At 51.1% G+C, this 14,237-nt stretch overlaps 1 long non-coding RNA gene across 2 annotated transcripts; it reads left to right on the top strand.

Annotated features, from left to right (window-relative positions):
* The first annotated feature begins 259 nt into the window (after window positions 1-259).
* Window positions 260-13,846, top strand: LOC103888442. Of its 2 annotated transcripts, none has more exons than XR_001892391.2 (4): window positions 260-409; window positions 802-1,002; window positions 11,803-11,916; window positions 13,096-13,846. It is a non-coding gene; the product is annotated as an uncharacterized LOC103888442 (long non-coding RNA). The 2 variants fall into 2 exon arrangements; XR_652946.3 differs by having other exon boundaries at window positions 260-436.
* The last annotated feature ends 391 nt before the right edge of the window (window positions 13,847-14,237 follow it).

Raw genomic sequence — 14,237 nt, 5'->3', positions numbered from 1 at the left:
CCGCCCACAGGCCCCGCCCGGCCTCCTGCACTGGATGGACCACGTGCTCACAGGCCCCGCCCACAGCCCGCCCCACAGGCCCCGCCCGGCTTCCTGCACTGGATGGACCACGTGCTCACAGACCCCGCCCACGGGCCCCGCCCACAGGCCCCGCCCCGTCTCTGATGGAGTCCTCATGCCCTGGGCTCCTGCCGCCTGTGACGCAGGCTCAGCTGGCTTCTGACTCCCATTCCTCTGCAACCGTCCCGGGACAGGCAATGCCGGGTCGGCAGCCACAGGGCCTCTTCACTCCGCTCTGTGTCCGGGGGGCCGGCCCACCACAGGGTGGTGCCAGGCGGCTCTGAGTTCACTAGGCCCCCACCTCCCTGCGTTCCCCACCCACCCCACGGCTCACCGGGACCAGTGCAAGGTTGGCTGACTTTCAGCTTTCCCCAGGGTGGGTCTTGGAGACTCCAAAGAGGAGGGCACAGGGTGGCACAGGAGGGGGTTTTGGGGCACAGGGGCAGTTGTTTCTTATTTTAATAGTTTGATGATTTTATTTTAAAAGGTATTACAAGGAATATAACTAGGTCCTCAAACCTGTACTTTGGCTTCTCATCTCTGCAGTGGTGGTGGTGGTGACAAGGATGTGTTTTGTATTTCACTGATTTCAAATGAGCCTGGGAAGTCCGGATGTATTTGGTTGATGTTAAACTTTTCCCCCAGTTTCCCGTTGGGCTTTCTGTCTTTTTCTTTCTGAGTGTAGGAATCGCCTCTCTAGTTGCGACGTTAGTCCTTCGTTGACTCTCTGTTTTCTTTCAGGTGATCATCGGGTCACAGCATCGCCTACTGGGGACAAGTACTCAGTGTTGCTGGAACCTGGGTGTCACCTCATGGTGTCCCATTTTCCCTGTGCTCAGGCCTCAGGGATATTCATCCTCATGGTCTCCTGTCAGCTTAACGTTATCCCTTGTGCATTCAGGCCTGAATCCACCTGAGATCCCTGTTAACGTGTGGTATCAGGTAGGGATCCAGGTGTCCTTCCCTCCAGAGTGAGCCGGGATCACCCACAGGACCTACTGGGGGGTCCTCCTTGCACCAGTGTACGAGTCAGGGTTCTCTAGAGGGACAGAACTAATAGGATAGAAGTATATAAAAGAAGTATATAAACAGGGGAGCTTATTAAGTATTAACTCACACGCTCACAAGGGCCCACCATAAGCCACCTGCAAGTTCTGGAACAAGGAGAGCCAGTGCGAGTCCCAAATGGAAGAACTTGGAGTCCGATGTTTGAGGGCAGGAAGCATCCAGCAGGGGAGAAGGATGTAGGCTGGGAGGCTAGGCCAGTCTCGCCTTTTCACTTTGTTCCGCCTGCTTTATATCCTAGCTGCGCTGGCAACTGAGTAGATGGTGCCCACCTAGATTAAGGATGGATCTGCCTCTCCCAGCCCACTGACTCAAATGTTAATCTCCTCTGGCAACACCCTCACAGACCCGCCAGGATCAATGCTTTGCATCCTTCCATCCAATCAAGTTGACACTCAGCATTACCCATCACACGCATTAACTTGTGTTGTCACCTACAGGTCCTCAGTATTTAGGTTTATGCCATTGTTTATGCCATTATTATTATCCTCATCATCATTATCGGGATTTTGGAGAACTCTTAACATTGGGTAAAGCAAGTATTCTTTCTTGGTTCTCTTGCTTTCCAAGCTGGCTTTTATACCCACCCCCAGCCCCAGCTGAAGTATGTGCATCAGATCCCTGGGAAAGCCTGGCTGGACTGGGCTGGGAGCGGCCCTGAGCTGGGGGGACTGCAGACGGGGCTAGCGCCCTGCACACATTATGTTCACCCATCCAGGATCTTCCTTCAGGTCCCAGGATTGAGTTTTAAAGCTTTCTGCACACTTTATGTAGAGATTTTAAATATGGCTTGTGTATCCTTTATATAGACTTTATACTTGCTTTGTGCTGTTAATGGTATCTTATTTTACACCATATTTGTCAGCAACCACCAGTAACTTGCAATCCTCTCACTAAGGTAAAATTTAAATCTACTAATCCTGACTACTTCTTATTGCCAAAGTTGGAAGGATTTCTCTCTTGGCCTTCTGAGACTATGTGTCAAGCTCACACTGACATGAGCACAGGCTTTTTCATCAAATGAATCCACCAGCACCACCACGAGATCCAGGTCCCCCACCCCTCTGAGCTCCCCAGACCTTGCAGATATTTGAGGCAGGTGCATCTGACACCAGCCAAGCTGTTCTGGAGACTTTTGTCCCCAGCATCCAGGTTCTTACTAGGAGATCAAAGGAAAGTTCTGTGGGGTGATCTGAGACCACACAGAGAACAACATATTCCACAGCAGCTCAAACCAACAGACACAAAAAGGCTACTCCCTGGAGGTATGTGCAGAGATTCCAGGGAAACCGTCTCTCCCACAGTGAGGGGAAGGGGCTGTGTGCTGAGGAGCCCTGAGGAGATCTCAGCAGAGCAGGTCTCAGGAAAGCATCTCCTCTGATGCAGCAAGGGTCCTGTCACCGAGCCCCACCCCAAGTCAGTGAGTCCCCTGTGAACACACATCTGCTCCCAGGCACCCGTCCCAGCACGGTGACTCTGGTCCGGAGGCCTCTGGTCTGAAGATCAGCCCCTCAAAGGAGGAGCCCTTCTCTGGGAAGCCTCAGGGAGGACCCTTGGTGGAGGAAATCTCCCCCGTCAGAGTTCCCGAGGGCTGTGCTGCTGCTGTTTCGGGACCACTGCCATCCTGCCTGGCATCACCTCTGTGTGCCTGTGCCCATGGCCTGAACCGAGACCGGATTCATAGCCTGACTTCCCGGAGTCCACATCCCTCCTGGATTTCCTGGAGGGCCAGGTGTCGGCCCTTGCAGCTTGTATGCTGCCTGGCATAGGTTCGTTTTCACTGGTGGAAGGACGCAGCAGACCACATTCCGCCTGACCCTGGACGTGTCACAAGGTGTGGAGGGTGCAGCTACCTTCTTTCCTTGGAGCCAGCTTCTCAGGATCTCTCTGAAGCTGGGGAGGAGTTGGAGTACAAGCTGAACCCGGAGTGTTCAGGAAACTGAGGGGAATTCCAAGCATCCGTGCCCCTCCAGCCCAGGCACCTCTGTGTGAGCAGGACCTTTCACAGTGAATGGACAAGGTGGGGCGTGACTTCTGCCGGGTCAGCGTGGACCTGCCAACTTCAGAAGCGTGTCCTGATCCATCCTGGAGCGGTGAAATCGCATTGACGTGGCCACACAGCCCCAGAGGATAAGGAACGTATTTGTTTTGTACTGTAGTGTAGTGTAGTGTAGTGTAGTGTAGTGTAGTGTAGTGTATTGCATTGTATTGTATTGTACTGTATTGTATTGTAGGTTCTGGGATACACGTGCAGAAGGTGCAGGTTTGTTACACAGGTAAACATGTGCCATGGTGGTTTGACGCACCTCTTGACCCGTCGTCACTTAGGTATATTAAGCCCCACATGCATTAGCTATCTGAAGAGCAGCATTTTTTGTTTTTGTTTTTGTTTTGAGACAGCGTCTCACTCGGTCGCCCAGGCTGGAGTGCATTGGCGCGATCTCGGCTCACTGTAACCTCCACCTCTTGGGTTCAAGCATTTCTCCTGACTCAGCCTCCTGAGTAGCTGGGATTACAGGCACGCGCCACCATGGCCAGCTAAATTTTGTATTTTTACTAGAGACAGGGTTTCACCATGTTGGCCAGGCTGGTCTCAAACTCCTGACCTCAAGTGATCCACCCACCTCAGCCTCCCAAGTGCTGGGATTACAGGCGTGAGCCACCGCGCCCGGCCAGGACAGCATTTTTTAATGTGGCCTGTTTGATAAGTCCTTGGTAATATTGACAGAGTGTTTGCCGGTTAAGAAGTAGAAACCGGTGATGGTGGGTGATGAAAATGATCACATATTGGCCCTTTCATTTCGTGAAATTGCACCGACACCTCCCCTGTGCCAGGACGGCACACCCACATTTCACAGGAAGGCTGTGCTCTCTGCCGTGTGCTCCCCTGGGTGGATGGAAAGGAGCGAAGAGGAAGAGGACCACGGAGTGAAGTGGGGACGCAGGTGCCTGGGGAGGGCACTTATGTCTCTTGGGAACATTTGTGTAGAATATAATTGTTTTTTAAATTCCACAGAACTCCCTGTCCTGGCAATCCTGCATTGATTTATTTATGGTTCTGAAATTGTTGCCACACTGAACACCTGCCTGTGGCAGGCCAGTGGCCCACACTGTCCCTCGAGCTGGTTTTTAGGGCCCAGCCTCTCCATAACATTTTAAATGGCTTCTAAATAGATTCATTTATTAAATATTTGCTGTGAGAACAGAAAAGAAGATAATTCATTTTAATGGGAGAGTTTCCTTTCCCCCTAAAAACTGCAGAAAGACAGCCCGTAATAATGGCAGACTTTGGAGGGGTCCGGTGGGAGAACAGGCCAGTCTGTTCGCGGCATAAATGAAACGATCTCCCAACTCACTCGGAGAAGCGGGGAGCCAAGGAGGTGTAAGACTTCGTGAGCAAGCTCTGTCCTTGGCTGCCGCCTGCGATGGGAACCCTGGAAGCCTGGGAGTGCGTACCGCTGCCCCTTCCGTGGGGCCCTGAGCTGCCGCAGGGTTCGAGTTAAACAGCCACAATCCATCACTGTTTACGAGGTCGGCACAAGGGGCCATTTCGCTGTTGGCTGACCAAAGACACGATTCCTGCTGATGGGGGAGGCGGACATCTGCTGTGTGCAAGGGTTGCCTGGGGGTCCCAGGTGGCCCTTCCGAGCCGCGAATGCAAATAGAGTGGCCAGGGCTAATTGCTGCTGCCAAGTCTGGGAAATCAGATTTATTATCCATGTATCTTAAAGCCTTCATTTAGAGTCCGGGGGAAAAAATGTCCATATTCTCCATCTCCTACCAAGATGAATGAGTCAAAGAGCAGGTATTTTTATAACCACGCTATCTGACTTTAATTTTAAATTCAAAAACATGTACAGGGCCCACCGGATATCGTACAGATTTAAAGGGGCGAGGAGCCTCACACCTCGTTAGCAGATTGGACCGAGACGTCTGACGTCTTGCAGGAGGCCTGTTTCTTGTGGGTCTTTCTGTTACGCAGACAGCATGGACGTTTGCCACTATAAGAGCATTCCGCTTGCAGCATTGTCTGCAATGCCAGCGTGTCTCCACACCAAGACACACTCGCCGGAGATGTAAAAGTGACTCATTGTAAGGAGGCTCAATCTTCGCGTGCACAGCCATGACACTGCTCACATGTGAAGACATCAGCAATGTTGACTGGCTTGAGTTTCTCCAATACATAATTCAGATACCATAAAATTCACCCCATTTAAAAAAGTGTACAGTTTGGTGACTCTCCGTGTTCATAACTGTAGCTCTGCGGGGAGTTTTGAATCTGGGAAGTCTGAACCCTCCAGCTTTGGTTTTCTTTGTCAGGATTGATTGGGCTAGTCTAGGTCACTTGAAATTTCTTTCTTTTCCTTTTTTTTTTTTTTTTTTTTTCGAGATGGAGTCTTGGCCTGTCGCCCAGGCTGGAGTCCAGTGGTATGATCTCAGCTCACTGCGACCTTCACCTCCTGGGTTCAAGAAAATCTCCTGCCTCAGCCTCCTGAGTAGCTGGGATTACAGGTGCCCACCACCATGCCTGGCTAATTTTTGTATTTTAATTAATAGAGACAGGGTTTCACCATGTTGGCCAGGCTGGTCTTGAACTCCTGACCTCGGGTGATCCACCCGCCTTGGCCTCCCAAAGTGCTGGGATGACAGGCATGAGCCACTGCACCCAGCCTAGATCACTTGAAATTTCATCCCATTGCCTTCCGGTCTCCATGGTTTCTGATGAGAAATGAGCAGTTAATCTTACCGAGGATCCATTATACCTCTGTCTCTTCTCTCCTGCTGTCTTCAAGATTCTCTCTTGAATTTTGATGGTTTGAGTACAGCGTGTCTATATGTCTTGGAGTCTGTCCAACTTGAAACTGTCTAACCTTCTTGGTTCTATAGACTAATGTTTTCTTCATCAAATTTGAAAAGTTTTCAGGAATTATTTTTAAACCTTTTTTTCTAATCATTTATATCTTTCTCTTGTCCTTTGGGACCTCTTGTCATGCATGTGTGGGTATATTTAATGACATGCCACAGGTCTCTGAGTCTCTGCTCATTTTTTTATTCTTTTTTTTTCTCTCTTCTCAGATTGAATAGTCTCAATTGTCCCACCTTCAAGCTTGTTAGGTCTTTCTCCTGCCTATTCCAACCCACTGTTGAGTTCCTCTAGTGAATTTTCACTTGGGGTATTGTATTTTTCAACTCCAGAAATTTATTTTTTTATAGCTTCTATATCTTTACTGATATTGCCTCATTGGTGAGATGTGGTTCTCATACTTTTCTTTAGTTTTTAGACATGGTTTCCTTTTGTTGTTTATACATATTTAAAATTAGGTGATTTTAAGTCTTTGTTCACTAAGTCCAATGTCTGGGCTTTCTCAGGCATGGTTTTAACTGACTGCTTCTCTTACACGTATAAAACCACAATTTTTTGTTGCTTTATATGCCACAGAGATTTTGTTGAAAACTGAACATTTTAAATACTACTATGTGGCAGCTCTGGAAATCAGATTCCTACCCTTTCCCAGGGTGTGTCACTCTTGCTTTTTGTTTTTGCTTTTGTTGTCATTGTTGTTGTTCGTTCGGGGACTCATGTTAACTAGTTCTGTAAACTTCGTCTTCTCTGTCATGTTTGGCCACTAACGTCTCTGCTTGATTAGCTCTGTGGCCCGCCAGGGATTGGATGGAGATGTCTCAAACACCTGCAATCTGTCAGTCTCCCAGTCTGTTTGGAAGGGGTTCTGTGTGCATGAGGAGTGTGCCTACCACGCTCAGCAAGTGTACAACTCTGTGTAGCTTCACTTCCTGTGTGTGCACAACCTCAAGGTCATCTAGGGTGGAAGCTTAGGGACAACTTCTCAGATCTTCTTAGATCTTTCCACATAGCTCTATATGTGCAGATAGCTTTCTAGATTCCCAAGAATGTGTCAGAGATTCTCCGAACTGCAGAGGACATCTCATTCCCCAGATATTCCTTTGAAACACTTTGCTAGCCTAATGTTTGTGTCAACTCTCGTCCACCACCTCAGGTAGGTGCAAAGTTCAACAATTTCCTCCAGTAATTTTCAACAAACACCTCCAGGGAGAAGGCTTTTTGTATTGTGTGAGTTCTGAGTCAGGTCAAATGAAAACACCCTTGTAAGTGAGGTCCTCCAGAAACCGCCGGACAGGTCAAGTCATGACACTTTTCTGCAGGTGAGGCTTGGAAGGAGACTCAGCCCTGTGCTTCTCCTGCCTGTGAGTGCTGGGCTGCTGGGCTCACAGCGATGGCAGGCTGTTGATCTTCAAGTCAACCAGAGAGCTGCAGAAAGGGACATGAGAAGAGGGCAGGTTAAAACTTTGCAGAGCTCACGGCTTTGTGCATTAGACCAGAGGGAGCTGAGCACTGGAGCCTCGTGGAGTGGGGGTTCTGAGGCCCTGGGGCCGGGGTGGGCTTGGTGGTCTGAGGGACAAGGAAGGCCACTGTTAGGATGGAACAGATTGAGTGAGGGGAGGCAATGAGGCTGAACGTAGAGAAGGAACCGGGCACCTAGGAGCCTCTTACTCATTGTAAAGAAACTTATTTCACTCTGAAAGAAATTCAGAGCCAAGCAGGGTTTGGTAAGAGGAGTGATGAGTCAGAACTACTCAAAAGGTTTTACCTGGCAGCTCTGCAGAGAGGAACCTAAAAGCAGAGCAGGAGTGGAAGCAGAGAGACGCTTAGAAAGTCATGACAAAAACCTGATTGCAGAGGACAGTGGCTGGGCCATGGTGGTGGCCAGAAAGACAGTGAGAAGGGTTTAGATCTAGGTAGAATCTGAAGGTCAGGCCCTCCGGATTTGCAGATGGACTGTGCATGCGCTGTGAGAGGAACCCTTGCTTTGTAGGCACCTGGGAGGATGGAGTCAGCGTATGAACAAAGGTGGTGGAGGTTTGTGGGGAAGAGAATGTCCAGTGTCCGCTCTCGGGTGCTGACGAGTTAAGGGTGAGATGCCCAAAAGATCCCTAAGGAGTTCGAACAGGAGGCAGCCGGATGGAGGATCCTGAAGAGCTCAGGGCTGGAGGCAGAGACTCAAGGGTGGCCAGCGTCTGGACGGCGTTCAAAGCCGTGAGACAGCAGGAAACAGCGCCGATAAAGGAGAGATAGAGAAGCGGTGGCCTGAGTCCTGAGGATCCCATTTCTAAGGTCTGAGAAACAGGAAGAAATAACAGCCAACGTGATACCGGCTCCCTGGCTGGCATTCCAACATTCAGTTCTAGCTGTGTGATTTTAGAAAATCCACTTACGCTTTCTGGGCCTTGGTTTTCTCATCTATAGGTTGGGCGTAATGGTCAGGTTTATACGTCACCTCAGTTAGGCTGGAACAGCCAGTTTTTGAATCCAACATGAGTCTCGGTGCCAATGTGACGGTATTGGGTAGATGTGGTTAATATTTCCAATTACTTGACTTTAAGTAGATAACCCTCTATGTGGTGGGCCTCACCCACTCGGTGGAAGGTCTGAAGAGCAAAAACTGAGGTTTCCCAGAGAAGAAGAAATTCTGCCTCCAGAGGAAACTGCAGCAGCAGCTCCTGCCTGAGTTTCCAGCCTCCCCTGCAGGGTTTGTACCTGCCAGCCCTCACCATGACCAAAGCAAATTCCTTGAATTTATTTCCCTTTTATATAAATGTCCACCTGGGTCTGCTCTCTGGAGAACCTGGATACATCAGGATAATGAATTCTGCCATGGCTGCATCTTTCACAGCTGTGTTGGGTCCAGGCAGGGATGGAGGTGGAAGTCTTGAACAAGCAAGAAGGGAGGTTCATTTTCCAGTCTGAGCTTGGCTGTTTTCCGTCCTCACTGTAACTCTGATTCTCACTGGTCTCATCCTCAAGCAAGAGGCAAGCATCTTCCAGTTCCTGACTGACCTGTGGTCCGTCATCTCCCGCCAGGTCCCGGTGCCTGGAGCCAAGTTCTTCAGGAGACACAGAGGCCCTGCCCCAGCCGCTGGCTGATCCTGTACGACCTTGGCCATGAGGACACGCATCAGCCCTGTCCATGATGAGTCAGCTGGCGTGCTCGTTACAACAGGAGTTTCAATCTCAGCTTCTTAATAGCTTGATCTAACCACGTAATTGAGAATCACACCCTGCCAGCAGTGGCTGGCCTTCCAGAGGCGGGTGGGCGCACTGCGGAAACCAGGGATGAAATGTCACCTGACTTTTACTTAGCAGATACTCTCCAGGAGGCTGTGCTGTGTTTGAACTAGGGGTGTAGGGGGCACGGGAAGTGAACCAACCGGTGTCAGCCCCCAGAGGAACATACAGGTCACTAGGGAGGGAAGAGGCAGGAACGGGAGGAGGGCATGGGGCTGTGAGGAGATGCTCCTGGTGGGCAGAGGAGGCCAAGTTGGACATCTCCTCCATCCCAGGTCTTGCTCTATCTTCCCCCCAACCTGCAGATTCCACCTTTAAATGAGAGAAAATGAGTCCCAGGACGAACACCAAGCAGGCACCAGATCAAAGCAGCAGCAAATCCCTCCGGAGAAGACCTCAGCTCAGCGATCGGTGCAGGGGCAGCGAGAAAATCAGGTCCCTGTGGGCCCCGCTGCCCAGAGCCAACGTGAGGCGCTCTGCAACGTAAAGGACGTGTGTGTTCACGGGAAAATCAAATGAGAGCCCTGGGTGGAGCAGCGCACTCTGTGGTTGGAAGATAATCGTGAGGCATTCCTGCTTCTAGAAGACTCTGTGTGTACATGCATCCCCGGGCTGGAAGTACGGAAGTCCGTGTCCTGATGGAAATGCAAAGTAAAATGACGATGAGCCTCCACTACACGCCTATTAGAACCCCCCAATTCTAAAACGCTGACCCCAAATGCTGCAGACGTGGGGCTAGAAACCCTCGTTCATTGCTGGTAGGAGTGCAGAATGGTGCAGCGGCTTTGGAAGACAGTTTACAAAACTCAACAGACTCTTAACATCGGATCCAGCAAACACACTCCTTGACAGTTACCCAAAGGGACTGAAGACCTGTATCCACATGTAAACCCACACAGGCGTGTTCACAGCAGCTTTATTCATAATCGCCAAAACTTGGAAGCAACCAGGATGCCCCTCAGCAGGGGAATGAAGTGAACTGGTGCCTTCAGACCATCATCCTGGCGCACCAACCAGGGCTGAACACCTGTGCGATCAAGCCCTGAAAAGACACGGAGGGAGCTTAAATGCCTATTACTGAGTGAAAGAAACCAGTCTTAAAAGGTTCCATACTGTACAATTCCAACCATATGACATTCTGGAAAACACAAAACTATGGTGACAATAAAAAGATCAGGGGTTTCCAGGAATGAGGAGGGAGGAAGGGATGAATCAATGTACAGAGGATTTTTAGGGCAGGGGAAACTCTGTATGATAGTCTAACGGGGAATACCTGCCATTATAGCTTTGTCCAAGCCCCTGGAATGCACGTCGCCCCTGGAATGCACGTCGCCCCTGTAGGCAATAACGATGCTCAGTGTCATCCGCTCTGGGATCCTGTCAAATGCACACACGGTGGGGAACGGCCGTACGGGGTCGCCTGGGTGGGCAGGGAGCATGCAGAAACTCCCTGTGCCTTCCACTCAATTTCACATGAACCTACAACTGCTCTAAAAAATAAACTCTATTTTATTAAGTGGAAGAGGAAGGCAGAAGAGCAGGTCAGAGTGCTGTGATGTGGAAGAACTGGACCCGCCATTCTGGGCCTCAGGAAGCTCCCAGAGCTCAGAGGACGGGAAAGGCACGGGTTGGGGCACCTGCAGAGTGTCCGGGAAAAGACCCGGCCCCACCCACAGGACATCAGCCAGGGAGACCCACGCTGGACTTCTGACCACAGAACTGTCAGAGCACGCGTTTGCGTTGTTTTAAGTGGCTACGCTGGTGGTGCATTTAGGCGGCAGCCATAGATTCTTATGTGATTTTACATCAATGGCTGCCACAGCCCTGCTATTCTACACGCTAATTTTTCTTTCACTTCACAGTGTATCTTGCGGATTATTCCTTATCTCATTCTTTTTCAAGGTTACGTAGAATCAGCATAGGTAATTTATAGACCCAATTCTGATATGTGGACATGTCGGTACTTCATAGGAGCTTTTGCTTTTTGTTTGTTTGCTTTTATTGTGAACGATCTGAGCTGACGTTGGGTGATCCAGAGGCTGTTTTCCGCTCTCCGTCATCTTCTGTCTCAGGCTGCAGGGCTGGCTCTGGGCTTCCTCTCCTGGACCTTGGTACAGGGTGAATTCTCCACCTGTAAGTCGCAGGCTGCAGGGCTGGCTCTCGGCTTCCTCTCCCAGAGCTCAGGGCAGAGCGAATTCCCCACCTGTAAGTCGCAGGCTGCAGGGCTGGCTCTCGGCTTCCTCTCCTGGACCTTGGTACAGGGTGAATTCTCCACCTGTAAGTCGCAGGCTGCAGGGCTGGCTCTCGGCTTCCTCTCCCAGAGCTCAGGGCAGGGCGAATTCCCCACCTGTAAGTCCTAGACAATGCTGATTCCAGAAGACTCCATCTGGACATTGCAGATATCGGGGCCTCATGTTTGAAACCCTGTTAATCATCTCATTAAATGTGGATCCCATCTTTCTCCAGCCCTCAGGGGCAGGCAGATCCAGCTAAAGCCAGGGGCGGACGAGACCCCTCCCTGGGGCCAGGGTCACGCTGCCGAACTCAGGTGCTGTGACCTCTGCCCTCCACAGGCTCCTCCGATATCCGACCGGACGCACAGGACCAGAGATTGAGGCAAGCATCTGCAGGAGGGGCAATTCAAATGGGGAAAAAAAACACATTTTCTGTCTGTCTCCGCCGACTTGGTAAGTGAAGAAAGTTGATTTCAAGGGAGCCTTTGGGAAATAAGAGGAAACAGGCTTTGGAATAACTGTGGGGAGAGACGTGAGGGCGTACTCAGGAGGAGACAGAGATGTGGAGAGGCGGGGCATAGATTCAAATGGCCCAGGGATGGTTGGGGTATGGGGAGGGGGTCTCAGGAGAGGGATACAGACTGTATGTGAGGAGGGGGTGGGGCATAGATTCAAATGGCCCAGGGATGGTCAGCGTATGGGGAGAGGGTCTCTGGAGGGGACGCAGACTGTATTCCAGAGCCCAGTAATGCCACCCACATGTCCTCCTTCTCTCTGCAAGAGCAGATGGGCTCAGGCCCAGGGGCACATGGCATCATCCTTATGGGTGGATTCGGCTGCCTCTCTGGGCTCCTCTGTGGCCGAGGGTGGACCGTCCCACCTGGCTACTCCAGGGGAGCCTGGGTCTCCAAGGTGGTGTTCGGGCTGGTCTGGGCAGGTGGGGGCGGGAAGAGGTGAGGTAGAGGCACAGCTGACCCACCTTGGATGATGCTCGGAGGTTCTGGGCTCTGGGAATTTGGTTCTCCATGTTCACCCGCCCCCAGCGCCTCTCCCATGCAGCCTCACTGCTAGCAGGGCTCACTGCTCTTCACGACCCGTCTTGTCAGCTTGAGCTACAGTGAAACATCACTGGCCGATTTAACCAGAAATGTTAATTCTTTACATCCTGAGGCTGAAAGGCTAAGATCAAGGCACGGGCAGGTGTGGTGTCTGGTGGGAGCCAGCTTCCTGGCTCCTAGAAGGCGCCACCTCATTGTGCCCTCATGGGGCAGAGAGTGAGAAGCTGCTCTCACCCCACTCCATAAAGGGCGCTAACCCTACCCTGGGGGCCACCATCATGTCCTCATTGGCCCTAATTACTTCTCCAAGGTCCTAATACCAGTGCTTTGGGAGTTAGGGCTTCAACATATAAATCGGGGGGCAGGGCACAAACACTTTGTCTATCACAGGACCCAGTTACACTGGCCCCACCCCACCCCCAGCTGACTCCCTGTTCCAGGAGCCCCTGGAGGGCTGGGGGCGTGTGAGTCTCCCACCCAGTGGTTCTCAGACTTCCCCATCCGTGAGAACCACCTGCAGGTTGGAGCACAGGTCACTGGGCCTAATCCACCACTTCTGACTCACTGCATCTAGGGAAGGTTGGAGCATCTGCATCTCATACAAGCCCTCCATGCTGTGTGTGGGATAGGCTCCGAGAATAGGGATGGGCTCGTCCTCCCGGCTCCAGAGCGGGTTGTTCTGTCTGAGAAGCAGCTCTTGTGGGTCGCTTTGAACAGAGGATGGAAAGAGGATGTCTAGACGCACATCTGGCGAAGCATGCAGCCTCCCCCACAGACCACCAGGCCCTGGCGGGAGGCACTCCGTGCAGCCCCTCAACACCACCCACCGAACACATGGCAGCCAAGATGATGGCACAACCCAAAGTTGGGCTCAGGAGTGTCAACCTGTGGCATCACTGCCTGTATTTCAGCTTCTCTTTGACTCCAGCCTCCGACAGACTCAGTGATGGAAATGTCAGCTTTTCTCATTCCTGGTCTTCTCTTGGGGACCGGGCCAAGCTTCCGGAGCCTTGGGGAGCACCGAGGCACGAGGGAGGGGCTGCAGCCACTGTGGCTGCTGTCCACAGACATGCTTTCCTTAGAGAGGGGGCCAAAGGAAAAAAGCAGGATCTCAGGACCCCAAATTCACTGTGCCAAAGGGAAAGTGAGCTGAGATCGTGCCACTGCACTCCTTCCTGGGTGACAAGAGCAAAACTCCATCTCAAAAGAAAAAAAAAAAAAAAAGAAGTTCCCAAAAGCATAGCCACAGATCCCACCATAACTTGTGTTTCTTTTTCCTGGGCATGTCTTTGACCTTGGCAAAAATAAACCTCTAGATTGGCTGAGATCTGCCTCAGTCACTTTTTGGTTACCAGGGATTGTGTGTGAGTACATGTGCATGCATGTGTGTGCATGTGGCACGTGTGTGTTCATGTGTGTGTGTCAGTGAGCTCTTCTCAGGCATTTTATGGAAGAATTCTGATTGCTTAGAAACCAAAGGGCCTGTGTTGCAGTATATTTTACCAACCAGCTCCTTCTTTAAAGAGCTGAACACTGTCAGAAATAAGCCCAGGTAGGCAGCGGGGGCCATCAGAGAAATATACCTCTTATTACAGCCTGGAAATTACCACCCTGGATTCACCGCAGCAAAACCCCTGCTTGTGTCTTTTTCGCCGTCACACACCAGGTCGCAAAATACGCTTCTTATAAAGACAAAATCAGATCAGATTTAACACA

This window comes from Papio anubis, chromosome 16 (assembly GCF_008728515.1).
Source record: "Papio anubis isolate 15944 chromosome 16, Panubis1.0, whole genome shotgun sequence".
In the NCBI taxonomy this organism is placed as follows: Eukaryota; Metazoa; Chordata; class Mammalia; order Primates; family Cercopithecidae; genus Papio; species Papio anubis.
This window is presented reverse-complemented; position numbering and strand designations above follow the sequence as displayed.